This window comes from Larus michahellis, chromosome 2, assembly GCF_964199755.1.
Source record: "Larus michahellis chromosome 2, bLarMic1.1, whole genome shotgun sequence".
Classification (NCBI taxonomy): Eukaryota; Metazoa; Chordata; class Aves; order Charadriiformes; family Laridae; genus Larus; species Larus michahellis.
The window spans coordinates 165,419,712-165,445,404 of record NC_133897.1 but is presented as its reverse complement, the minus strand read 5'-3'; the positions used below and the strand labels follow the sequence as shown (position 1 = coordinate 165,445,404).

Genomic DNA, 25,693 nt, shown 5'->3' with positions numbered 1-25,693 from the left:
TTGGTAGCTGTGAAAAAGGGAGGCACACTTTACCCATGCCATAGAGAGAAAGGTGAGGGTTCCCCTCTGCTCCCAGGCGTTGGACACTAAGGTACAGGGGCTGGCAGACTGAAGATGAAGGACTGTGCCACACTTCTTGTTGGGCTAACAGGGAGGGACCACACTGCAGAAAACACAATGGCTCGAGGATGACTTTCATGCTCACGGGGTAGCTCACTTTGGGGTATACCCCTCCTGTGCTTGCTCCTGTGGCATTTTTAGAAGATGCCCTTGTATGCAATGAGAGGGAAAGAAAATCGGTCTGATAGTCCATTCTTCTGGCAGATCTTCCCTGTTGTTTCTGAGGCCAGCTGTCCACCTCAAAAAAGACTTTTCTCTGCCATCCCAGAGAGAGAACTGAAAGTGCAGGATCAGCTGAAAGAGATAAACTTGCTGCGAGCAAACCTGACACCCTCTGCAACATCCGAGAGACCAGAAAATTTGTTTGCTTTGTTTCTACACAACTGATCAATTGAAACCAATCAATGAAACACTGTGGGTTAGCATGTTCCTGACTCCACCCCGCGGGCTTGTGGTGCTGCCTGATCTGAACAGCAGGTCGGAGTTACCACACATGCTAACACACACGCAAGCTCACTCTCCTCCATTGAGATCCCAATGGATTGGCTTGTTTTGGCTCTCAGTAAGGAAAGGCCAGTTCAAAGCAATCACCCAGGTGACGTGATGTCTCATGGATGTCTAATTATTAACTAAAGCTCAGCCTGGATAAAACAGAGTTTTTGACATCCCTTTCCTCCCAAGCCTTCTCCCTAAATCTTCTTACAACACAGCAAGCAACACAATGTGTTATCTGCCACGCAGACACGGCTCCTGAGTGCCACCTCACACCTCTCTTTCAAGGTCCATTAATTTAGGCTGCAGTTAAGCCCTGTGGATTTTTTCAAGCCCCACTTCTCCAGCCCTGCACGTAAATCTCTTGCATACCTCTTCCTTGCCCTGTTACTAAAGTACCTTCCATGGGCCTTGATCATGCTTCACTCTCACCCATTCAGGATACCACCATGGAGATTTTTCTCCTAACCTCTCTTTTTGTCTTGCTTCCCAGCCTATATCCCTCCACAGTCTCCTCCCTTCCCATAACATCAAACTCAGATCTTCACTCTCAAAGCCCTGTGACTTCTCTGACCATGGTGGTTCCCAACAACAACAAGCACACGATGGCAACCTCTGTGGCCAACCTCCTCGTACCTTCTACCACATGTCTTTGGAAGGGCTCTTCAGAAACATCCACAAATCAACCCACAACAGTCCCCCCAGGCCCTGATGGAAACCCATCTTTGCCCCCAGTACAATGCTGAGGTTGCCACGCAACATACTGGCAAACATTGCTTTCCTTCCCCGTGTTCCCCTGCTTGGCTGAGCCCACCCATTTTCCTATGTCTCAATCTTGGAATAGCAAACGTGAGGGTTTGTTGTGCAGCACAGCTTAGCCCAGCTGCAGCTCCTCGTCCTATGGCAACAGAAACCAGGAATAATAATAGCAAGGTGGTGACTCATTAAAACCAATAACCTCAATAATTAGGCTTACTTAACTTTTCCAACTGTATAAACAACTTAAAAAAAAAAAGATCTTAAGCTTTTCCAATATTTTTTCACTTTTCCAATTTCTCACACAGAAATTGTCAGTATTGGGCATTTGTCTTCGTCAAATTTCCTCTCTACGCAACAGTAAATTCATAGAGTGAGGTGAAACATTTGCTTTGCCCATATTCTGTTAGTGGATTCTTCAGCACCTCTTTGCTTCTGAGCAAGGAAGAGCCCAGCTGCAGCCCTGCCTTGGTGCTGACACTGTTCCAGCTGCTGTTGCTACAGGAAAAATAAAAAAAAATAAGGTAGAACTGTCCAAGTTTTGAGCTCCTGAAAAATCTGTTTAAATCAGCAGGGTAGAGACTGGATGCAAATTTCTCTCCAGATCTGATGCTCGGTGGATGCATCTCTGCCGTCCGCCACTGCATTCAGCTGCTGCTGGCTGAAGCTGCACCCTGCGTACAGCCTCTTCTCTGCTACCTGCCCCTCTCCAAATAACCCTCACCTACCCATCGCCTCTTGCCAGAGGCAGAGAAGGTGGCATGAACCAAGATGAGAGTTGCCATGGGATTAGGAGAGGGCGTTTGTGGGACAAGGAGCCATCAGGAAGAGGAGAGCACTTGGGAGACGGCACCTGAGAGGCAGAAGGGCAAGTAGCCTGAGGGCAAGTGGGGCAAAGAGACTGGGATAAGGTAGCTGGCGAGCTAAGGAGTCCTGATGGAAGAGGGTGGAACAGAGGAAAAAAGACCCAAGGAGGAACGTATGAGAGGACCGGGCTGAAAAGGGGATGAAGGGACCATGCTGTGAAGAGAGGTGGGCATCAGATCCCTCATGCTCCACTCGCCTTTCTCTGTCCTTCTTCTTGCATTTTGGGCACACCAGGGTCTTGTGTTCAACTTTCTCCTTTTTTTAATTGCACAAGATCTCAATACACTGCAGGTCCCAAGGAGACTGGCAGCAGGAGTAGCAACTGAACCAGCGTTGCTCTGGAAATGGCTGCTTAAACCCCAGCAGGGCAACTGTCCTGGTGCCAGCATTGGGGAAGCCTAAGTGTAGACAAGACCTCAAGAACCTGAACCTCCAGGCTGTCATACCTACCCCATAGCCCTCACCCCACCCCCAAAAAAAAAAACAATGAGTATAATAATATGGTGTTAAAAATGGAAAGTGCTTATGGAGAGAGATCAGCTTGCTTTGTTACGCAGTTTTATGTCCTGGAGTTCCTTTTGATGTAAATGTGTGAAATTACACATTTATTGCAAGATTCAAATGTAGCCATGGCAACATGATTATCAAACAGTTGCATATGGAAGTCTAAATCCATACAGGTTTCTGGCTGGTGAGAATAAACTGCCCAGGGACAGGACTCAATGTACGCCAAGCTCAGGTCATCCACGTCCAAAAAGAATCAGCTCTAGCTTCTGTGCCTGGGAAAAATTCATTTCTTTGCATCCAAATTGTCTCCACGCAGCTGGGCTGACCACCAAGCAGATGCAGAAGGGCAGCTAAAGAAACCAATACCCTCAGCAGAGACGCGGCATCGTGCACCACCCACCTACACGGGGCAACGCTGCCTTCAAGGCTGCTTTAAACAATCCCCTTTGCAAGGGAGAAGGAGAGTTTGGCCAGGAGCTGTGTCCCCCAGAAGGAGCCCTCAGTAGGTTTAAGTTACACCTCGAGCAATCGTCAGGCTGTATTCATAGATTAACCAGGCAGGAGAACAGGCTGAGCACCGTGCTCAGAGCAGCCAGGGCATTCCCCCACCCACGGCGCACTCATGTGACAGCGATCTGGTGACATCCAAAGAGGGGACGAGCAAAGCTGGCATGCATACTGGATGCAAGCAGGAAAAGGCTGTGCCCTTGCAGCCTCAAAACCGTGACCTTGCCAGCCATTCCTTGGAAACAGGGCCCGTCAATTAATTTTCCAGAGCCATCAGTCTGTTGCAGTCTTCTTCCTTCTCCCCTGGACACAAGGCAGGCTCCAAAACCTCAGGTCGCGGTGTTTGCACGTAGGCTGTGCTCAGCTCAGAGTCCTCTTGTGTCCAGAGTGATGAGTATATATCATCACACGGACTGTGAAACAACCCCAAAACTGTTATTAAAAGAAAAAGGGGAGGGGAAAGAAAAAAAAAAAAAAAAAGAAAAAAAGGAACATGAACCCCAGCACGGAAACAGGCCAGTGGGGAGGAAATCAAAGGTTTAAATAGACACTCAAAGTTTGGCAGAACTCATCTGCAAATGAAAACAGAGTAGTGCACAAATTTGTCCTTGTTTTGCTTTTTTCCAGAGACTTGAGGTGGCTCTTTCCCTGAGAAACACAAAATTAGGGCACGGTCTTGCAGCAGGCACTCGGGAGGTATTCACAGCCTCGAGGTTTGGGTACCCGAGGCAGGAGCCCTGGCATCCCTCTGTAATCAGCAGAAAAGCAGGTTATCTCCACGACAACGTGGTGAGCAGCTTCATCGGACACCTAAAACATCTGATGGCAATGCCCCCGAGCTGCCATATAGGAATTCACAGGATGGCTTCCTCAGTAGGACGTTCCCGCAGTTAATTAACCTCTGATCCTTATTTCCAGTGGGAACACCTCTTCTTTCTGTCTCCAGCAAATAGCTCTTGTAGCGCCTTGCCTAATAGATTAGGCAGCCTGCTCGAACCTGGCACCTTCTTCTGCCGCGGGTATTTCTGGGGACCCATCAAATCCCTTTTAACCTTCCCCCCTGCAAAGCAAACAAACCAGAGCTGCCCCACGCACTTGTTTCCAAACCTTCCAAGTACGTGAAGTCCCAGATCAACAGTCCTCCTCAGTTTCTTTCTCTGCATCATGACATTTTATAGCAGAACCTCTTTACTTTTTCTCAGAGACTATTTTAAAAAGTACTGTTTTCACAGGAAATTTTTGGCTCGAATAAAATAGAGGCTCCTGTCACTAAAAACAGCCCTTTCGCAGTAAACACAAGGCTTTTGATTTTAAAAGTGACAATTATTGTTTCTTAATTTAAAAAAAAAAAAAGATTAATTTCCCCAAGCCATTTTAGAAAATTAATAAAAACTGTTGCTGTGCTAATTGCTATTACCCAAACAATTTTCACATCCACTCCTGTCTGTGGCTGTGCAGATATGGGTCATTCTGCCATTCCAGGCTGCAGCAGATTAAATATCTGATTTTTGGTTAGCCATGAATTATCGCTGAAATAAAGGCATCACAGCCCTGCCGTTAATGCTGCCTGATGCAATGCCCAGACTCCTGTGATGTGGGAGTGCCAGTGTGCTGCTGAACCATCCAAACTGTGCTGCCGCGGCATCTGCTCCCCAAACTTGGTCTCTGCTGCTTGAGAAAATGGACCAAATCCCTCTAAGAGGGGAGGCGAAGCTGTTGCCTACATCTCCTCCTCGCTGCGCTGCCCTTTGCAGTCCTTTGATCTCCGTAACTGGAGAATACTAATGGCAGCGCTAGAGCCTGAAGCGGCTTAAAGCCATTTTCTTTATTGCAGGATTAGTGCTGGGAGGGTATGAAACCTGCCGGCGCTGGGCTCAGAGCAAGTCAAGAGCTTTTTTCTTCTCGCAGACGTGAGTTTGCTAAGCGGACCGGCCTGCCTCGCTGCAGCACAGCTAACTGCTTTTATGAATGGAGTTAAAAACAACAAATGCTGCAAAGCTGTTACTAAGAAGCTGCTTTTTTTTTTTTTCTGGTGTCCTGACTGCTCCAGCCAATATAAGCCACAGCGTTCCCGAGCACTGCACAGCCCTGAAACGAAGGAAGTGGACAGGAAAAGAAAAGCACAGGTTCTCTATCTGTTCTCTGCCTGCATTTAGTTGAGCAATTATACAATTCCAGATCCGTGATTATTCCTGGCAAGGTTTATTCATCTCATGGGAGACTTTTGGAATAACACGGTGCTTTTGTAGGGAGTGTCAACCACCAGGTGAACGTGCCTTCCAGATCTGATTTATTTTTTTTTTAAAAAAATATGTAAGTAATTGTTTCTTTACAGTTTGCTCTTTGCCTTTTAATGACTCACATTTCTACTTTGTCAGCTTTCAACACAGGCCCTGCCCTCCCTCCCAGTACTACAATCCTCCCAGATCTCACCCACTGTGCCAGGTCACCCAGGGTGAAATCGTGAAAGAGGAGAATCCATTTTTTCGGCGCCCTGTCCAGATGTTCTGCTTACGGGGGCTGCTTTTAGGGGGCTGCAGAAACTACAGGCACAGCAGTCAGAAGGCGTAAAAAAAAGAGGTGCGAGCCTACCCCTACTGCATTCGGAGAGTGGGTTGTCCGTGGTTTATTATTTGGACAAATCCAGATGCGTTTTCACGGAGACGGCGACGGACTCTGATCCCCAGCACTGCTTCTGTGCCAAGCGTCTCATTCTTCTTCCAGCCTCCTGCAGGGCAAAAGCGCTCTTTGAAATAAAGAGGGAGAAAGCTTAAACATTCATAAAACTTAATTCTTCAGTTTTGATCTCAGTGAAATACGATTGCACTTTAAAAAAAGGTTTTGGTTTTGTTTTGGTTTGGGTTTTTTTGTGTAACTTTTCCCCGCTTCGTTCCTCTCCGAAAAATGTATTCAACTTGAGGCAGGGAGCAATTATGGAAAATTTCAGGCTGAATGGTTAAAGCGTGGCCAACTTGTAAAGTAATTGGAAACATAGAAAGGAAAGTGTTTGGCAACACGGGATAAAAGGTGCTATGTAAGTGGAGGATTCTTTTTCATTGCAGGCTCTCCTCTCTCTGATATGTTAATTGTGTTTTGTCTGATCCCTTGACAGTTCATTAATTTTTTTGTCCAATTGCAGGCTGTTGAGTGCAGATAAATTTCAGGCTATTATGGGAACACCCTAGAAGTTTGTATAGAAAGGAAACTCTCTGTTTCCTGTATCATCCTTCTGGGGATCTTGAAAGAGTTCACAAAAGCCACTTAAGCAAACTTTCTTTGCTGGATAACGGAAGGAAAGGAAACTGTGAACAAGCAAACAACACTCAATTCCATGAGACAAGAGATACTCATAGGTCATTAGAGAGAAAGTAAAGTCAATGAATGCAACACACGCGCGCGCACACAGAGAAACAATCTTGTACTCTGAAAATAATGGGAATTTCTGCACCTGCGCACTATTTCTGATCTCTAAAAAGGTAAATCATGCAAACCGCCAGTGAGACGGGCGGTGGAATATCTGTCCCTGCAATGCGTGAAATCTTTTTGAAGTTCTTTTGTGGCTCAAATAATATATCGCGGGCTGAATTGGAAATGGTTATGGATCAGCTGAACAGCTTCCCTTTCTTCCTGTCATTAACAGCACAGTTGCCAGAGGTCTGCTACAACCAGCTCTGTATTTTTTGTCACGTACAGAGCGAAAGCAAAGGTCTGAACAGCTGTAAGTTTTCCGGGGGCTGGCTTCAAGCGCAGAATTCAGATGGAGCTCAGAGGGCTGGGGCAAAACACAGCTTCAGGTGTGCAAATGCAGCCTTCACATCCAAGCCCTTGGAAATATTGGGGACTCCAATTTATAGGCTTGACGCTGTCTCTGAATTTTACGCCTGTTTTCTAAGGACGTGAGGTTGGTCCAACAGTATGCTCCCGTTTCCTGACAACTTACAAACCTCTTGGTTTCAGCTGCATTTCAGAGGGAGATCAAAATCACGGAGTGGATGAAATGATGCAAATTTGTTAAAGGAAGTGCTTAGGGCAGGAGATTTGCAAGTGGCTTACCTGGAATATGGGGTTTGTGGTATTTGATATGAGTAAATCCACTTGGTAGAGAGACCTTGTATCTGCTTAAACCTCAGGAAAACAGGTTTGCAGCCCACAGCAAGGCACAGACCTGGAAGAAGAGATGGTTTTGGGGGAATACTTGGTTAACAGTAAGCAGAGCAGGGAGGGAGGAAGGGAGAGAAAGGGAAGCAGGACAGCAGCATCCCTCCATTTCTGGAAAGTGAAGTTCAAAACAAGCCAGAAGGGATGATATAAAGCTGATATCCCCTAGAGAACACACTCGCCCCGCTCAAAAGAGGAAGAGTTTCTGCAGCAGGGTGACTGAAGATCAATATGAAAGGTCGAGGCCACCTGACAGGTCATTTTCAGGACTATCGATCAGGATAAAATCTAAATTTCAGCTCAGTGCCCCATAGTCCCTGAATACTCCTCCAAGATTCTCCAGCCACGCTCCAGCCACAGCCTCAGCAGACCACACGGAGAGGTCGTGGGGAGCAGCGTTGCTCGTCAGGGGTTGAAAAATAGACCTCTAAAGGCAACGTCATGCATTTGCTGGGCATCTCAGAAGGGAGGAGAAGGACAGAGTGAACTACAGAGCCAGCACCAGCAGATCTCCAGTTTGATAGACGTTAAGGAAAAAAGAGAGGTGGCTGGTATCTGTTCTGTACCTGTTGTATTGTTGAAGAGAGGATTTCTGCCTCCAAGGGCACTGACTGGCAATTTTGGAAAGGCATTTAAGAAAATATCAATTGTGAAAACATTTTTTCTGGCAGATTCTGCAACATATGCTTCTGGTCTGACCAAAACCACTAACCGGAAAAAAAAACAGAGTGAGGAAAATACATGAAACTTCTGCCAGTTGGAAAAAAAAAATATTTCGTTCAACTTTGGAGCAATCCATTCAGGCCAGTTCTTGTTTAATTGGGACTGGGGAGGGCCTTTTTTTGCCAGAAATACAACTGATTACTTGACAGGAAAAATCCAAACCCCTCAAAAACATTTCTCCTGGTCTTTTCTCAAAGATCTCTGCAGCAACGGTGCTTCCCTGGGGAGCTTGTTAAACCTCCCAAATAACCTCATTGCTAGGAACTTTCTCTCCTCTCAGTTTTATTAACACTCACCTGGGCCAGAGCATGGAAGATGACAGATGCTCAGAAGGTGACTATTTCAGTGGAGATTATTTGCAACCTGGAGAGCAGGCTCGAGAGGTTACGGCTCAAGATAAAGAAGTTAATAAAACTGAGAACAAAATATTTTTTCTCCTTATGGAGAGCATCCGTCTGCACCCAGCATAAATGCATCGCCAGTCCAGAAAAATGGGATTCAAGGAGAAAGGATCTTTATCCCTATTCTGACAGATTCAGAAAATATTCCCTGCTGGGTTTTATTCACTAATAATAGGAGGGAAAAAAAGCAAGAATACAAAACTTTTGGTCCTACCGAAGCAGCCCTGGGTCTTTGAGGTACTTAAGTTAGGAGCTTAGTCACCAGGCTCCCTTTAAAAGTAAGAAAAGAAGCTGCTGAACTGATAGGATTGCCTAAGGAAGAGAAGCAGCAGGAAAACACATCTCTGTCACCTTCCTGGTCTCTTTGCTGTTAGCACAGCGTTCACCCACACACATCTACAAAAGAGCAGTGCCACCTCTGGGACCCCCTCCAGCAGGTTGTGTCGTAGCCCTGGGAAAATCCGAGAAGTGTTTGAGGAAGACGATGAAATTGCTTGAGAAGGAATTGGGAAGCGCAGCTGTTTTTATAGGGATCAGAAGTGAGAACTGGAGGGTGACTTACCCCGGGAGAGACAATATTATGCAAAAAGGCCTGACCACTATCTGCCAGCCTCCGCAAGCTGAGACAAGGTTTAGGACTGTCGCATGAATCAATGTGCGACGTTTGTTCAACGGAAAACTATTCATTTTTTATGTAGGATTTCCCACCAAATCAGCTAGATGAACTGACTCATCCCGAGCACATACGATCAGCAGATTAAAAGACAAGGAAAAGTTGCTCCTTTTGGGACCAACTAGCTTTTAAATCATTTTAGCTGTGAAGTGAAACTAGGCCCCAAGAACAGCAGCATGTAATATCCACACTGTGCTTCAGGAAAAGGGACTTCCCCAAATCAAACACCGCCTGAAAATGGACGACGGGGGCGATACTCAGTTCTAAGAAAAAAGAAAAATTGTTGAACAGAACTGTTTTGAGTTAATTCCAAAAACTGTGATTTTGTCAGTTTTCACCCAGCTTTTAGGGGGGCTGAGTGATTAAAAGAACCCTTAAAAAAATCTCTGTATTTTGCCGGGGATTTTAATTTCCACACCAATCAACTTTGGGCTTTGGAAATGCACTTTATTTTTTTCCTCAAAGTTTAAAATTACTTTCGTACGAAACACTTTGGGGTCTGCAGTTGTTTGGCTGTGTTTGGAAATTCGAGCAATTAGAAGAAAAAGTATTCACCCAATTCATTTCAGTTGCTCGGTCACAACTACAACAACAGTCTGCTCGGGGTTATTCTTGAAACTTGGGTTGCTTAAGTCATTTAAATAGATTTCTATTTCAGAAACAAAATGAGAGCCAACAATTTCACAATTAAAAGCTCGAGGGCTATAAAACTTGGCTTCACCTAAGATTCTTAACATTGTTTTTATTATCTTAATCACTAGGTTCTTTACATACTAATTTTCCATCCCGTTGCCAACCAGTGCCAATCCAACCCGCTTTTCCATCACCCAGGTGAGCGTTACTCATGTTTTCAGGGGAATGTAAAAAAACCCTGAATATAGTCAGCACAACAACGTCTATTTTTGCGACGGCTCATGGACCTCTGTTAACACTGAGTCACAGCTGCAGAAGTCACTAGCTTAGGTGTAGCTCCCTGAGTTTTTTTCTAGGATTTTCCAAAAATACAGGCAACGCGGCTGGTTTTTGCAGATGGCAGTTTTCATGACACAGGGCTAAACAATTTGAAATCCTGTCTATGCTGGGACCCAGAATATTGTAAACACCAATTAGGTATGTGACCGATTAGGCAAGGGAAGAGATGAGATAAATCCCAACGCGTGGTTCTAACAGGCCTTAGCAGAGCAAAGAGTAAAGCGAGTCCTCGTGGAAGGCTGGAGAGGCTTCAGGTCCCACCTGGGTGATGAAAACAGACGTGCCCAATCACACCTGCACAGTTTAAATCCAGCTGTAGGTAAAAGGCTGCAAAACAAGAAGGCAGCGTGAGTAGGGACAGATGCTCAGTTAACTAGAGGTCATGTTTTAGTGTCCAGAGCTATAGACTAAGCATTTGTGTTGTGACCAGATAAAATACCGTATTTTATTCTGCACTGGACTAGCCCAACTGGCTATCATCTATAAATTCATCCATGAAACATTGTGTTGTTATGAGAAAGCGTTAGAGAATCAAGATCTTTCAGGTGAAACTTCAGCAAAGTTGGCTTTCTGGCAGGCTGCAGGAGCCTGTACAGCCAGAAAACTAACTGTCTTTTTTCTGTGTGTTCACCAGTGTAAACTGGCAATAATACTGGCCAGCTTTCAGCAGCGTAAGGCTAATGTGAATGAAGTCACTTGAAAATCATCTCAAACTTAAACAGCCTTTGGTTCAGGGTTTTGGTTCTCTGCAAATCCAATACGGTGAAAATGTATCCGTTTTTCAATTTGGCTTTGAGTTAAAAAAAAGAGACCAAAGTACAAACATCCCTGTTCAGCAATGGAAACCTCATAAACATCATAGTCATGGTTTAATGTGAGGCAGCTCGGAAGGAAAACTGAGTAATCTCAGCTCATTGCCCAAGCGGAGAGCAAAAGAGTAAATAACGTTAAAAAAAGGGGTTCTGGTCTCTCCATTGCAAGGGAAGAAGTGACTGAACCAAACAAGCCCTGCAGTTCGCAAATGCTCTCTAGCAGCATTTTAACTGCTCTTGGCACTTAGAGGAGGACTGAAAGCCACAGTTCTTGAAGCCCTGTCAAGTCATCCCTTGTCAACTATAAACTGCACTGGAGCTTAATTCCTCGCAGTTTTATTATGAAGATAATTACAGACCAGGTAAATTCAAGAGGCAGGAAATTTTTTGCCGCCGTTAATACCACTTTTTAGCCGTGCAAACTGGGAAAATGATAATAATAGGGAACTCTCATTCTTCAAGGCATGAACTCATGATGAGACCTCACAAGTGGCAGCAGCATCTCACAGCCTGTATTAGCATCTTGCCAACGTAACTGCTACCAGTTCAAGTCTCCGCCACGAGCCTTTTATTTCCCCTATGGGGATGGCGTGGCAAGGTACTACTACGGCTTTTAACTCCAGGTTTCAGGCTGGAGAAAGGTAAAGAGACCCTACAGCTGCACCGCCCCCTTTGCTTAGGACTGTTGACATTGCTGTAGGGTGACATGAGCCAGCTGGCTCCAGATAGGTAAACTTTGGGCACAAGACAGGGCAAAGAGCTGGGTGACGCTCTTTACCTGCAGGTCTTGTCTGAAGCCATTTGGCTCTCGGAATTCAAAGTCAATTTTGGCTACCACAGGCAACCTGAATTGACCAGCCTGTCTGGCTCCCAGTCACAAACTGGCACGCGGTGTCCTGCTGTCCATGACTTGTCTGCATCCAGACAAAATCTCTTTGGTTGGCCTGCTGCAAGTCTACAGCCCTCCTCCAACAGGCAGAAAACAGAAGCTTTTAGGGGGAAAAAAAAAATGTATCAAGGGACATGGGCCATTTTACACAGCCATTAAAGTTCCAGCTTAATGACAGCATATGTTGGGGGAGGGTGGGAAGAAGGATTAAACAGCAGTTTCAAGCCCAGAGCATGGGTTTCCCATCAGATTATCTCACCCTTTGCGAGAGATACCCTGGGGATAAGTTACAGGCCAAATGTGCAAAAGCTGAGACTCATTTTTCATGTCCTGTTTACAAGTGTCCTGGCTGGGAGACCTCACCTGGCCTCCTGGGCGCTCAGATTCGCTGCAAGCCCTAGCCCCCAGGCTTCCCAAACCCATGGCCACTCCCAATTAGAAGACACCTCTAGGAGTTGGCTGTGTCAAACATCATTAAGTCTGAAAGCAAGTCAAAACAATCCCATAGGCCTTTTGTCCATCCAGCTGAAGAATTACCTTTTCTTCAAGTCACAGCTTTCAAAGGATTTAGGAGCAGCAAGCGGTTCTCAGGAGGTTTGGATAATCTAGGAATCCCCGCGTTTCATATAAAGCAATTCACGCTAGATCTGAACACTGGCAAACAGTCAGCTAAATCCATTATCGCATGATAATGCTCAAACATTTCATTAATTCCTAACCAGCTGTCCTCTGCTCCCTTACCCCTTTCATCATACAAACATTTCTTTAACTGTCTGAGGGAGGGGAGAGGGAGGATCAGACGCAGCCTCGTAAAATTCCTTCACCCGCTTTGCCTGCGGCAAGTTATTTCTTTTGACACGCATGTAAAATAATATTGGGGGTGTTGTTTGTTTGGCTTGGCTGGATGGCAAATTTTCATAACAATTTTGTAAGCCAAGTACCTGTGAAATAGAGCGGAGAGAACTCACGGCAGCTTGTTGATGATCCTGCCGTCTCGTTAACTAACACATCTACTTAATGGGAGACCCCTGGCTCTAATTTTTATGCCAAGACAGAGGGCAAGGCTTTTAGAGCAGGATATTGCTCTCCAGTGTCCAGAGGTCCCGTAGATTTATTTATTTTTAAAGTCCTTTGGTACGGCATGCCAAACAAACCAGTGGAAGCAAGGGTAAGTGAGGGACCAGTACCTTGGGGGTTTCTCCAGCTACATGACTCACAAAATGGAAACATGCACAATAAGAGTCACAGCGAGATTTTAAGGTGACTTCTGGATGCTTTCTGAGGGAAAGCTCTTGCTGAAGTGGCTCAACTCCCTACACATTGCCGAGGGATGCACCGAGGAACAGGACTCCCAAACACCACCCTGCCGAGCAGGGACCCGCTCAAGGTAGACCCTCACAAACGCCGGGAAGGAGAACCTGTCTCCAACCTCGGCTGAGGAGCTTTTCTCCCAGTCCCACAAACATCAGCCCCTCTCCCGGGCAAACGGAGCACACGTCTGGACAGCACATCAGGCTCTCGACTGACACTCACTTCTCCCCTGCCAAGACTTGAGGATGCGTTTATTTATTATGGGTTAAATATTTGGAGTTGAGTAAGAACCTCAGAGGGAAAAGGTGGGTCTGCTTCCTTGGATTATTTTTTTTTTTTCCCCACCCCCTCACTCTCGTTATAGAAAATTGTGTTTTTAAAACTAAAATGTTTGTTTTATGGAAAATTACCCTTTCTGACTCTCGGCTTAGCTAAAGGCTGACAGTCAACAACTCTCAAGCAAAAATCACATGAGGAAATACAATGGAGAAATATCTGGACACGTCTGGACACGTCCGGACATTGCCAGAACAGCTCTAAAATGTCAGGGCGAGGTAAGGACCACGCTTCACCACAACAGGAGGCAACAAAAGATCCAAAAAGTGGTTTTCTTCAGTTATTTTAAAGCGAGGTATCAAAACATCAGGTAGCCTAGGCTGCCACAAATCTTTGGGTAACAAAGAACATTTTAGAAGTTGTAACTACGCTCACATCTTGAGATTCCTCCTCAGCGTTTTCAGTTGTGTTGGGGTCTCATATAATTTCCCCTAAAGTCCTTAAATTCCACTAAAGTCTCATCACGAGTCATTAGAATTTTCTACTACTCTAAATATAGGTATATTTTGTTTCTTCTGTGGAATATAATGTTTTGTTAGGCTATACTACATAAATTGAGTTGTGATATAATGGATGTTGGTTTACTGTCAAGTGTAGGTGTTACACTGGGCTGTTGTCTGTATGGTAGTTTTATCGTTACCATTTGGGTAATTAAGAGAACTGTTTTGCCAAATTTTTTCACAAAGCTAGCCATGTCATTACAATATTTATAATGTTGTATATATGTCAAAATATGACATAATATATATGTCAAAAAACCCATCACTCTTTGAGTAGACTTTGGGAATCCTCACCAGAGGATGGTTAATTTAGCGAGTTGTGCATGATTGTAGTCGCTTTTCAGTCCTTGGTCTGAATTAGCCTAAAAATAAGTACACACTGATAACAGCATTCTAGTATAAAAGACTAATGTCGCCTTTTTTGTTTCTTAAGGGCTTGTAGTCGCAGTATTTTTGTTAGGTTCAAGACTCATATTGCTTTTTAATAGTGCATAGATGTGTACAGTTCTTCCATTTTGCCCTCTGTGGTTTTCCTTTTTCTTAAGTCTGGTATGCTTCGTGGTTGGTTTATTCATGAGCTGCAGAGAAAGAAGTTCACAATTAAAAAAAAAAAAAAAATATGTTTTGGAATATATGGTTAAGAGCGTGTCAAGAAAGAGAAAACAATTACACTTACACAACATAACGTGCATTTTTACATGCCACTCACACGCCACTTTATGCATCCCCAGTTTATGTAAGTAAAGAAAATTAAATATTACACTACCCTGCCCAATGCAGTCAGCACAATTAAGGGTAGGAGACGTCAGTAATTGGTAAGAAAAAACCACATGCCCGCGCTAAAAAAAATGCGGTCTTTTATGGCAAGTTTGCAGGGGGTGCTTACAGCACGGCAGGACTGCAATCAGGACTGAAGCATTTCCATTTCCTTGGGGGTCGCGTTGTATATTGAGCCTTGTATAAGGTAGACGTGATATAACGAGATGTAGAAAGTTAATTGCACCTTTGCACAGAGCGGGCGATGGACTGGGTGTGTGGAGAGGAGGGTCATGGTGGAGGAGAGGTGGGGAGGGAGGATGGAACCTCACATCTGACCGAACCTGAGGAAAAGGTGTTGTTTTTCATCACAACGAAGGAAAATTTGAATAATTTGGGGCAGACACATTTCCGGTACCTCAAGTAGGGATGGGTGTCCACTCCTGCGCTTTCCAAGTTGTTAGTTTGGAGGGGTGCTTGGCACAACTCCTTGCACAGAGCGGGCAACGGACTGAGTGTGTGGAGAGGAGCCTCCGACAGGTGTAGTGCAGCTGAGGTGATGACATGAACTTGCATTTGGCCAAACCTGAGGAAAAGGTGTTATTTTTCCTCATGATGAAGGAAAATTTGGACAATTAGGGGACGATGTGTTTGCAGTATCTCAAGTAGGGAAGGTCGTCTGCTCCTGCACTTTCCAAGCCTGTTAGTTTGGAAGGCTACCAGGCACAACTTTTTCCAGGCAGGGGACAGGGGCCCTGTGCCATGTCGCCGCCGAGTTTCTGTGGAAAACGCAGAGGCAGAGCAGGTGGCAGCATCCAGCCGCCCTCGGGTCGATTCAGCGGGCTGCCTTTCCGGCCAGAAACCCCCCTTCGGCCCCGGGAGAGGTGCCGGCGGGCTCGTCCTTCCCCCCCGCCTCCGGGGGCAGCGGGAACAGCCCCAACACCTGCCCGCCGCCGGCCGCCTCTCCTCAGGTGGCGCCGCCGCCCGCGCCCCGCGCCCCCCGCCCCTGGGGCGATGCCCCGTTCGCCCCCGTAGCCCGCCCGCCCGTCACCCTAGCAACGCCCCTCGCCCCCCCCCCACCCCCATGACCACGCCCCCTTCATGCATATTCATGACCCCCGGCGCGCGGGGAGGGGGCGGAAGCGGAAGCGGGAGACGGTTTCCGAGGAGCCCGGTATAAAGCGGCCGCTGGTGCCCGGTGTCGCCCGCCGTTCTCGTGCCGCCCTGAGGGACGTCACCCCTCCCTTCCCCCCCTCCCCTGGCCGCCGCGGCCACCTCCCGGCACTGCCGCCGCCTCCCCCGCCCGCCGCACGGAGCAGGTCCCGGGTGCAGGGGGAGACCCGGGGGCAGGTAAGGGCGAGGGGGAGGGATCGGGGGTGGTTGGGCCTCGGGGGGGTTGTCGGTAAGAAGCGGTTGGGGAGTTGTGGGGTGAGGGATGTGCGCTGGTGAAGGTGAGGAAGAGTTTTGCTGAGGGAGAGGAGGGGCTGGTGAAGGTGAGGAAGAGTTTTGCTGAGGGAGAGGAGGGGCTCGTGAAGGTGAGGAAGGGTTTGGGCTGAGGGAGAGGAGGGGTTCGTGAAGGTGAGGCTGTCAAGATGGGAAGGAGATGTGGGGGGAGATGTGAGGCTGCAGGGGGAGAAGGGGATGAGAAATGATGAGAGTGAGGTGAGGGCAACATGGGGCTACAGAGGTGGAAATTGGGAAGTGTTGAGCTCTGTGGTGAGGGCTTGGGCCAAAGGAGATGTTGGGCTGCAGTGGCTGGGAAGGGATGAGGAATGAATGGTAGGGTGAGTAAAGTGGGGTTGGAGAGGCTTGACTGATGTGTCTGGGATAGTGAGTCGTAATGAAGTGAAGATGGGATGAGAAAGAGGTGTCCCTTTGGGACTATGTTGAGCGGTGAGTATGCTGGAAGAGGACTTGACAAAAGGTCTAAAGATGGGAATTAATATAGCTTTTCAAACTATTAAAGTTTGCTAGTCTGCCATTTGAATAATTCCACACTTAATCTGTAACCTGATCTCAATGCTTTACCATAAAACGGTTCAGTCTCACCTCACCTAGTCTGATCTGATGGTGGGAGAGTACTGGGGAAGAAATTACTTAGTGCTTAACTCTCACATCTCCCATGAAAGCTGCAGTTTTCCTTGAGATCATCTTATTGGTGATTTGCAGCTCTAGGATGCCCTAATTTATCACCTTTAGCAGGTGCAGAAACTGTGTTTGACCTTGAAAAATACTGTCCCTATGGGGCAGTTCTCTGTAGTGACTGGCCTCCAGTATAGAGGGAAAAAGGAGGGGAGGAAAAGATGTAGCCAAGGCTCCAGCAGTGGGTGTAGTCAGTGAATCAATGTTGCCAGAGCTTGGCTAACACAGTGAATTACAAATGGTAAAGGGTAGGAAAGCTATTGCAGGATGTTGAGTGTTGGACAGAGGAGGTGATTTCTCCTTCAGGAAAGGAGACGTGTTACAAGAAGTGGACCTACAGGGGGTAGACAGCACAAAGTACAGAGCACAGAGAGATAACTGCAACATTATGAGGATTTATGAGAAGAAATTGCACTGTTGCAGCATGTATCCTTACTGCTCTGTAAAAAGTGCTCCGCTATGATCTGCGTCATGTTCCACTGCCTTGATCAGACACTGCTACTAAAATATTTAATGAAATACGGCTTGAGCAGGCACTTGAGCCCAAAGAAAGCAAGAAAGAGCTGGTGAATACTTTGTTTCCTTCCAGAAGTCAGGCTTTTTTTGTAAATATCTGGCAGAAGTGGTTGCTGATGTGATTGCACTGACCTAGCTTGTATATGCCTTCTTCCTCCACACCCGTATTGCAAAAGATAAGGTCTCTCTTGCTTGGTTTGTTTAATGATTATACTGGATTGATGAAATGTTCAACAGGCCTAATTTTTCCCTTCCTAAATAAGGAAAAGGGCTTCAGATAATAGATTCAGGTATTTAGTTGACACTCTGGCTATAAATGCTTCTAAAGTACTTTTTACTGTAAGCTTGAAAAGCTGACACTACCTTAAGCTCCTAAAACTGCATCCAGTAGTCTCTGGGGCATCCGAAAACATCTATGAGTTCCCATGTCTGTCAAAGGTAGTAGCAGCTGCTGTCTTGGAAGTGAAACCTCCATTCCTATATTAATTGAGATTAAATTGAGTATTTAAGGGAGTTTTCATGACAAAATAATAATTTCCATGATGTAATGGATGGGATCAGTGGAACAACTTCTATTTTAGTTAGCTATTTGTAATATCAGAGGCCAGTTTACATGGGTTGGCTCATGTCTCTCTGAGCAAGGAAATAATTGCAGTTCTTACACTCAGTTATGTATGACGGAGGCATCTTCAGTAAAATTGAAAACGTATGGTTCTATAGATAACATGCATTACGCAAGAGGGTAAACTCCTGCGGGAACCTGCTGCTCTCTGGGAGTTTGTCATTGAGAAAGGAATGAGCAATATCTGCTGATGGGATCTTGTTTGAATGCTGTGAGGACTGCTTGTAATTGAAAGCAAGCCTCTCCCTCAAAGCTGAAATGTCTTAGCAGTTCAGTCTGTTTTAAATACACTTGTATTGTGCTGCTTTAAGCTGTTGAGGGAGGATGTCTTCTGCTGGGGGTGTCCTTCATTAGTGGTGAGAAGGTGGTTAGAAGACTGACTTAGCTGGTGAACTTGCTGCTCCTTCTGCGTCACGTTACAACAAAATTAGTGAAGTGCAACTTCATTCATGTGCCTTTTCAGTGGGGCAGCACAAGTGGAATATTTACGTGGCTTCCAATGAAGCATGGTGTAATTCTACTAAAACAATACACATACTTGTATGTCCAAGTACATGTGACCTAAATTTTTCAAGCTGAAGCAAATATGTAACCTATTTGAGGAGCTTTCTAAAGCAACTGCCTTTATTCTGCCATGTGGAAATACAGGCTCTGAGGAGCTTAGAGAACACAGGCTGAATTTGGACCCATCTCACAAGGCTGTGACCTCAAAGGTTAATTACGTTTAAACTCACTCCAGTCCTGGATTCACTGAGAGTTAGAAAGTTAGATCTTGGTAATTTAATATTGCTCTGCTTGTGTGCTAAGGCTGGAATGTGTGGACTCTGCCCCTGTATAAACTTGTTTTAAATGGATCATTCCTAAAAGCTATGAGAATACTAACATTGGGTGGTACCTGTGGAGTATGACACCAGTGAAACTGCATCTAATGTTTGAAAAACCTTCTTAAGTCAAAATGTGTTGCCAACTGAGCAGCTTACAAAAGATGCTTAAGCTTTGAGAGGCATCCTATAAAAGGCTAGGTGGGAAGCTGATGGCTGAAATGACCTACTAGCTGCTAGGTAATGCCTGCAGTTGTGAATACAGTTGCATGTAACACTTTTGTATTTTCACCAGACACTAATTTAAGCAATAAACAGTTCATTTACACCATAGCATTTGATCATGTCTAGCTTAATCTCTAAACTCTGCCTGTGATGTACTGCAGTTGTTCTCAGTCGAACATCTCATGACTTCAAGCTTCAATTCCTAGAGTAGGCAGCCAGTTTTGCCCACACTATGTGGGCATCTCTGCTTGTCGTGTTAGGCAAAAACAGTGAAATCCTTTCATATTGCCCATCACAAGAAGCTGCAGCTGGCAGGGGTTTTTTGAGCTTAACTAGCAGTCTGTACCTCTGCTGTTGCTCCTAATAGTAAAAGCCACCCTAAAATACTTGCATCAAATGATCAAGCAGTGTGTGAGCAACAGTGCACATGCAGTGGTGTCACACTTAAGATAAAAACAAGCTTCACTTGCACTTAAGACTGACTATAAAGTGATGGTTAGTGTAAAAGCATGCTGAACAGAGGCAAAGCTACTCCAGTTGAAATGGGGCTTTCCAGCTGATCTGACAGGAGAGATGCTGTGGAAGTGTTGAGGCTGTCGAGTGATGAAGGGGGAAGCTTTAGCAGCTTGCACAGTTACTGGTGACATGAAGAACTGTTTGTGCTGCATTTTAGTTTTGCAAGGGTCATCCCCATAACCTTTACCAGTAATACTTGCAAGATCCCAGGCTGTAACCTATTCTAGCTATAGGCATAAGATTCATTAAAACTATGTTGACAATGCCTTGTGTGCAGTTGTTTCAGTTAGAGAAGGCTTAACTGACTCGGTAACTATTCTGTCCTTCAACTTGCAGCACATTGTCAGCCTTATTAACCAGCTTCTATTCAACAGTGTGGTTAACTCAGGGAATACAGAGTGCACTAGTTGTCACTTGGCTTAATATACCAGTGTTAAACTGATATGAGTGTTTGAAACAGTAATTTTCCTAAGCAGAACATTACTTCTGCCTAATGACTGCTTTAATGAGTCTAATAAATGCACAGCTCTGCTAGAAAGTTTAACTTGCCATACAGAAGCAGAAAATACAAATGATTCTGGCAAATCCAGTTGCCAGAAAGTTGAAGCAGAATACCTGCTGTTGGGATGAGTGACACCATGTGTGTGGCTTGACAAGTAACTGGTGTTTCAGTTCGAGTCGCCCTCCAGACAGTAGATCCTGGACACCCCAGAAACCAAGCCTAGAAGCAGACAGTGTTAAGCTGTGGAGCTCTGTGCTGTGAACTAAAGACTCTATGTGCTTTTGGTAAGCTGCTGCTGGTCAGGTGACTGTTTTTGTGGTCAGCAGCTTATCAGTTACCCACACATCTTACATTTGAGTCACAGCCCTACTCCAAGTAACCACCCAAAAACTTCCACTGGTAAAGGATATTATGTCCCCCAGCTGGGACTGTGAGGGTTTCTTGAATCCTAGCGCTGAGTAGTTATTGCTATCTTTAATAAACTGGTTATTCTGTTATGCTTCTGTATGATAGTTCACTCTGCTCAGAGTGGAATGAGATACTCTGCATGAAAAAGAGCTGAGTTCATGCTATTAAATCTAGACCGCCAATAGAGTTGCTGGAGACTGAATTTGCCTCAAGTTAAAAGCTGAACTTGAGGCATCTCAGCAATGGATTCGGAGCACTGCAGTGTCTGAGTCACTGAGTGGTTTGTGTGCTGTGAACTGCCATCTTAGGGAAACTGGCACACAGTAGCTTAACTAAAGCCCCTTAGCACTGGTATTTCCAACAAGTGCTGTAAAGTCATTTAGACTGCAACTGGCATACTGCATTGTAACAACTTGGGAGAAGCAGCCAGGTTTTCTCATCAAACTTGCTCTTGGCCAGTGGCTCTGGCAAGCATCAGGACACAAGGCTTTCCCTAGGTAATAGTTTGGTTTAGCTTAGGAGCTGCTTCTGACCTTGGCTTGGCTCTTAGTCGGTTTGAACATGAATCTCAATATATAGGTGATGAGAAGTTAGTCTCCACAATATGGACAACTAATAAAACTCTTAATACCCAGTTAGAGCTGAGGAAGACTTCCTTTCTAGGACTCTCATCTGTGAAGGGTATAGGCTACTAAACTATAGTTTCTTTAGCTTTAGGACACCTGGCTGGCTTGACACTTTAGACTTGCAAGTCTCTCTTGTAGTGTTATGTGAAGACAGGCTAATCTGGGGGCTTGAGGAAGTGGAAGTGGACAGAGACCTACATTCCTTGCAAGACTGAAATTGTCAGTCAATAGCTGCTCTTCATGTAGCAAGGCATAAAAGGGTAGAAGGTAAAACTTAGCCCTCAGGAATAGGCTGAAGATGCTTTTAAAAAATCTTAGCAGTGTTTAAACAGCAGCAGGAAAGCACTACCTCTGAACTGTTTTGCTAAATTATATGAGGTGGATTTTATCAGTGTTCTTGGGAGATCAAGACTGGTGCTCTTAGCAGAGTGGAGAGAGAACCTAGTTTCCTCATCTCATTTTAAATGAGAGCTCTAATGTTTTTGTAACTGAAATTTAAACCAGTGTTATGCTGACCCTGCATATTTTCTATCCTCTGCTGGCTCGCCTGGAGTACTTCTGCATGCAGTATAGTTCATTTATTTTGGAGACTTGAAAACAAGCCATTATCACCCTTTGGTGCCAGACAAATAAATGATCTAACTGGGGGCTGAACCCAAAGCACTGTTTTTATGAAAACACAACTGCATGTCACGTTTATCAACTTCATTCTGTCCTTGAATATATGATCAGTCTTCCTGGACCACATCCAGAAACCAGTGGCTTAACCCAACAAGCGATGACTACAGAACAGTCAGATTTTTATGCCACTTAATTTCCTATCATCACTTATACACAGCAAGTGGTCTTCCAGAATACACTTAGTCTGAGTGCTGTTTAACCTACAACTTGCTTATCAATCATATGGGAGTACAAATAGGAGGAACAGGAATCAACTGTTTAAAATAGTCCCAATGCTGGATCTCTTGCTTCCAGGTAAAAAGAGGTTTTGGGTTGTGTTTGGTGGGTTTTTGGTGGCTTTGTTTTTTTTTTTTTTGGTGGGGAGGGAGAAGGCATGCCTGCAGGGTAAAAAAATGCTCCTCCCCTTTTACAAGGGGAATATCTGAGCAAGTACACTGGCCTGTGCAGTCTGGCTCTGGGTACTCCCAGAGGAGTGATTTGACAGTCTGAACTATTGCTCCTTAGAGTAGTGTGGCTGGCCAGCTAACTCCCAAGAGTTCAAAAAAAATAACCCAAAGCAAATGAACAACTTGCTTTAACACTAACACATCTAGTGCACATGTCCTGTTTGCTGTCCGAAATGTATCTGGGGGAATCGGCTCATGATGTAGGCTTGTTCTTTTTCTTGGCTCTTGTTCTGCTTCTAACTTGGGTGTAGAGAGGGAGAAGGCTTACGCTTTTCAGAGGAGGAGTTATCCTGATTGTTTCCAACACCATAGTGCTTCTGTGGCTCTGTCAGCCGTTCACATTTGTTGTCACATCCTTAAAGTCAAAACACTTAGCTCCTTCAATGGGATGAAAAGGGGAGTGATCTGACACTTTTACCCTTTGTGCTCCTACAATTATTGCTGGTCTTACAGTTGGAGCTTTTTTCCTGCTGCTTTGCTCTCAAATCACCTCTCCAATTCGTCATCTCTCAGGTACGGCCTGTTCAAAACTCACTATGCAGCTGCACAGCAGCTGGAGTCTACTGGAGAAATGGCATTGAACCGGATAACATGTGTCCTCTTCCAGATGGTCACTCTGGGATAGTTTGTGCGACAATTCAGGATGCCATTTGAAAATAAGCCTTTTGACCCTATATTACTAGTGGGATCTCTAATCTTCTCTGTATGCATATGAGCTGGACTGGAGTGCTAGATAGAAATATATCTACCATGGCCTCTCAAGTGTGTAGTAGTCCCCAGTTAAGCTGTATATGAAAGTGTTTGGGTTCCCATCCAGTGAGGCTTGTATTAGAATCTTCCATAGATGCCTGTTCATCTAGTGGGCTTGATATTAAATTGTTAGTAATTCTTTTACTAGTTGGGAAGATGGAAGATATTGTGGGCAAGTAATAGTCTTTGGTGTGATGACTTAAGATAGAGCCTTACTACTCTGTCTCAGGGTGTTCTTAGCCTGTTCGTGGCTAGATTTAATTAATATCACTTTGTCCCCTGAAACATCAGGCTTTAGGTGATGTTCAGTATAAACTTGACTCTGTACTCCTTGAACAGATTTCTTTGCATCTTCTTGCCTCTGCACAAGTCACTTCATGGAAAGCTACACTTACACTGGGGGGGAAAAAAAAAACAAAACCCAAAACCAACAAACTGCAACACCAAACCTCAGTGCTCAATAACTGCAAGCTACTAAACATACACATTCATCAGACTACAAACTTTCAGCTTGTTCCAGCAGCCCAACACTGCACAGTATTTCCCTGAGCTGCACTTAGCTCTCTCTTCCTCACTAACTATGCTCCCAAATTAACACTTTTTCCGAGAGATCAGTTCCAGTTCTGCGTTAGGGCTGGTTACTGAATAACTGGTTGTAAAGAATGCCTAAATTTATCATTGGTACAATAAAAGCTACGCTGTTCCCTTAACTTCAGGCTCTTTCAGAAGCTTTTGGTCAACAGACTCACTGTCTGTGTGGCTTTGTAAGGAGTCTGTGTAGATATTTCTAAATATGTCACTTTCAGGATCCTTCAGTGAACTTGACAACAAGTTGCCTTGATTGTGGATCACAACCTCATTCTGCCTACGGGGAATTTACTAATTGATGTGTCTGTGACGGCTTTCACTGATCTTTGAAGTTTTAGGGCCTTTCTCACTGAAAAAGCCATAGGCTGGTAAGTGGCTGGTGGTCAAACATCTCTACTAGAGCAAGCTTTAATTCCCTAAATAGCAATTACTGTATTAAGACTGAATATATACACCATAGCTTACAAAAGACAAGTTCTTTAAGTGAGCAGGGAATAAGGCTTCAGCATTATATGCAGAAATTACTGCAGTCCAAATCATTTGGAGTTCTTGCCTCTAGAAAATGGGATAAGAAGGCTGCTGCAGTTCTGTGCTTCAAGTGTTCTTGGTAAAATTGGTTTGTATTTGGAAAAAGAAGTCTGAGCTAGAGGTGTTCTAGGAGAGGTGTTGGTAGTAGTTCCCCAAGCTTTAATACTAAGGGTATACGGTCTAGTAAGGGTGGAGTCTAGTGTTAACGTGTTTAAATACTTCAGCTCTGTATTTATAGCATCTCTACCATGCAATATAGTGTCCATCTTGCATCTAAATTAGCATGGTCAGGGTGCAAGTACGGTGCAAATGAAAGCAACACTTTGTTTATCTCCAGTAGCAGCATTCAGTTCATTAATATTGCATCTACCTGTAACTTGGAAAACGAGTGGAAGCCTGCCAGTGACAAATATTAAATAAAAATAGGTCCTTTATTTTTTTACTTCAGTGACTGTCCACCATCCTGTCTAGTTCTTACCTTGTGTGGTTATGCTAGTGCCGTTAATAATGCTTCATTTTCTTGGTCCCTGTTGATGTAGGGATTAAATAACTTCCTTTTTAATTGTCTGGGTAATAGTGATATCTTTTCAAATAAAAATAATACTGGCCAATTCTTGGCATTCACTGAAGAAATTTTTTAAATGTTGGACTAGGCTGAGAGCAAAGGAGGAAGCCAAGGATGGAAACTTCCCGGCTCCATCGTATCTGATAAAGCAGGCAAAAGCCCACAATTTTCCTTCATTAATTTGTTAGTCTCTCAGGAAAAACTGTAGCCCTGTAAGTTGTTTGTTGTGAGCAGCTAAGACTAAAAGCTACACAAGTCTGTCTTTTTGCCTCTGAAAGGGTTTAGGCTTGTAATAATGCTGCCACCCTTCCAACCTTGCAGGAAAGAGTGAAAGTATAGAAGGCTTACATGACTGTTGAATACATCTCAAATTATTTATATCTGGGCTTTTAGCCTAGTGTTAGATCTGCATTCCCCAGACTTTTAAGTGGAAGGTTGGGCATAGACTTAAACAAAAAAAAAAAACCCTGAAAGCCTGGGTACCTTTTCTCATTAGTTAAGTGCGGAGTTTCACTTTGCATGGCATGTGTGGGGGGATGTATCCGAAGTGACAGCCAAGCGTCACTGTTTGTTTGTGATCTAGTGGGATTTGGAGTATGGCTTTAGTGTATAACTGCCAATGCTCCTGAAACCAGCTTAATCACAGCAAACGGTAGTCACGCCTGCTCCTCGTGGTAGGAAGTCTTTAATAGAAAGCATGTAAGAAGGCACGTACATGTGTTCAGTTTATTTGCTGTCCAGCAAAGAAATTTGGGATCAGGCCACTCAAGATCCTACCCAGATGTGGGTACGTCACCCCATGTGTGTCCTAAAGTAAAGGAGTCTGGTTTGATTGCACTATTTTCTTCTGGGGGAATTAACATTTCATACTGAATGTGGGCAACTTGTGTCTATGCTAATTTCAGTTCCATGTTTTGAAGGCTGATCACACTTTATTTACAGAGGTTTGCACTCTGTTCCAGTGGAGATTTAAGCCT

General features: G+C 44.8%; 1 protein-coding gene across 6 annotated transcripts in view; it reads left to right on the top strand.

Moving 5' to 3' along the window:
* Positions 1-25,693, top strand: part of SLC45A4 (solute carrier family 45 member 4) — an 89,466-nt gene that overhangs the window by 6,383 nt on the left and 57,390 nt on the right. For 4 of the 6 annotated variants that reach the window (XR_012585818.1, XR_012585817.1, XM_074577933.1 and 1 more), the window contains exon 1: positions 15,950-16,130. The exons of the other annotated variants lie outside the window; for them this stretch is intronic. The gene's annotated coding sequence lies outside the window, so the exon portion shown is untranslated. Of the gene's footprint in view, positions 1-15,949; positions 16,131-25,693 lie in introns of those variants that run through there. 6 annotated transcript variants of the gene reach the window in all.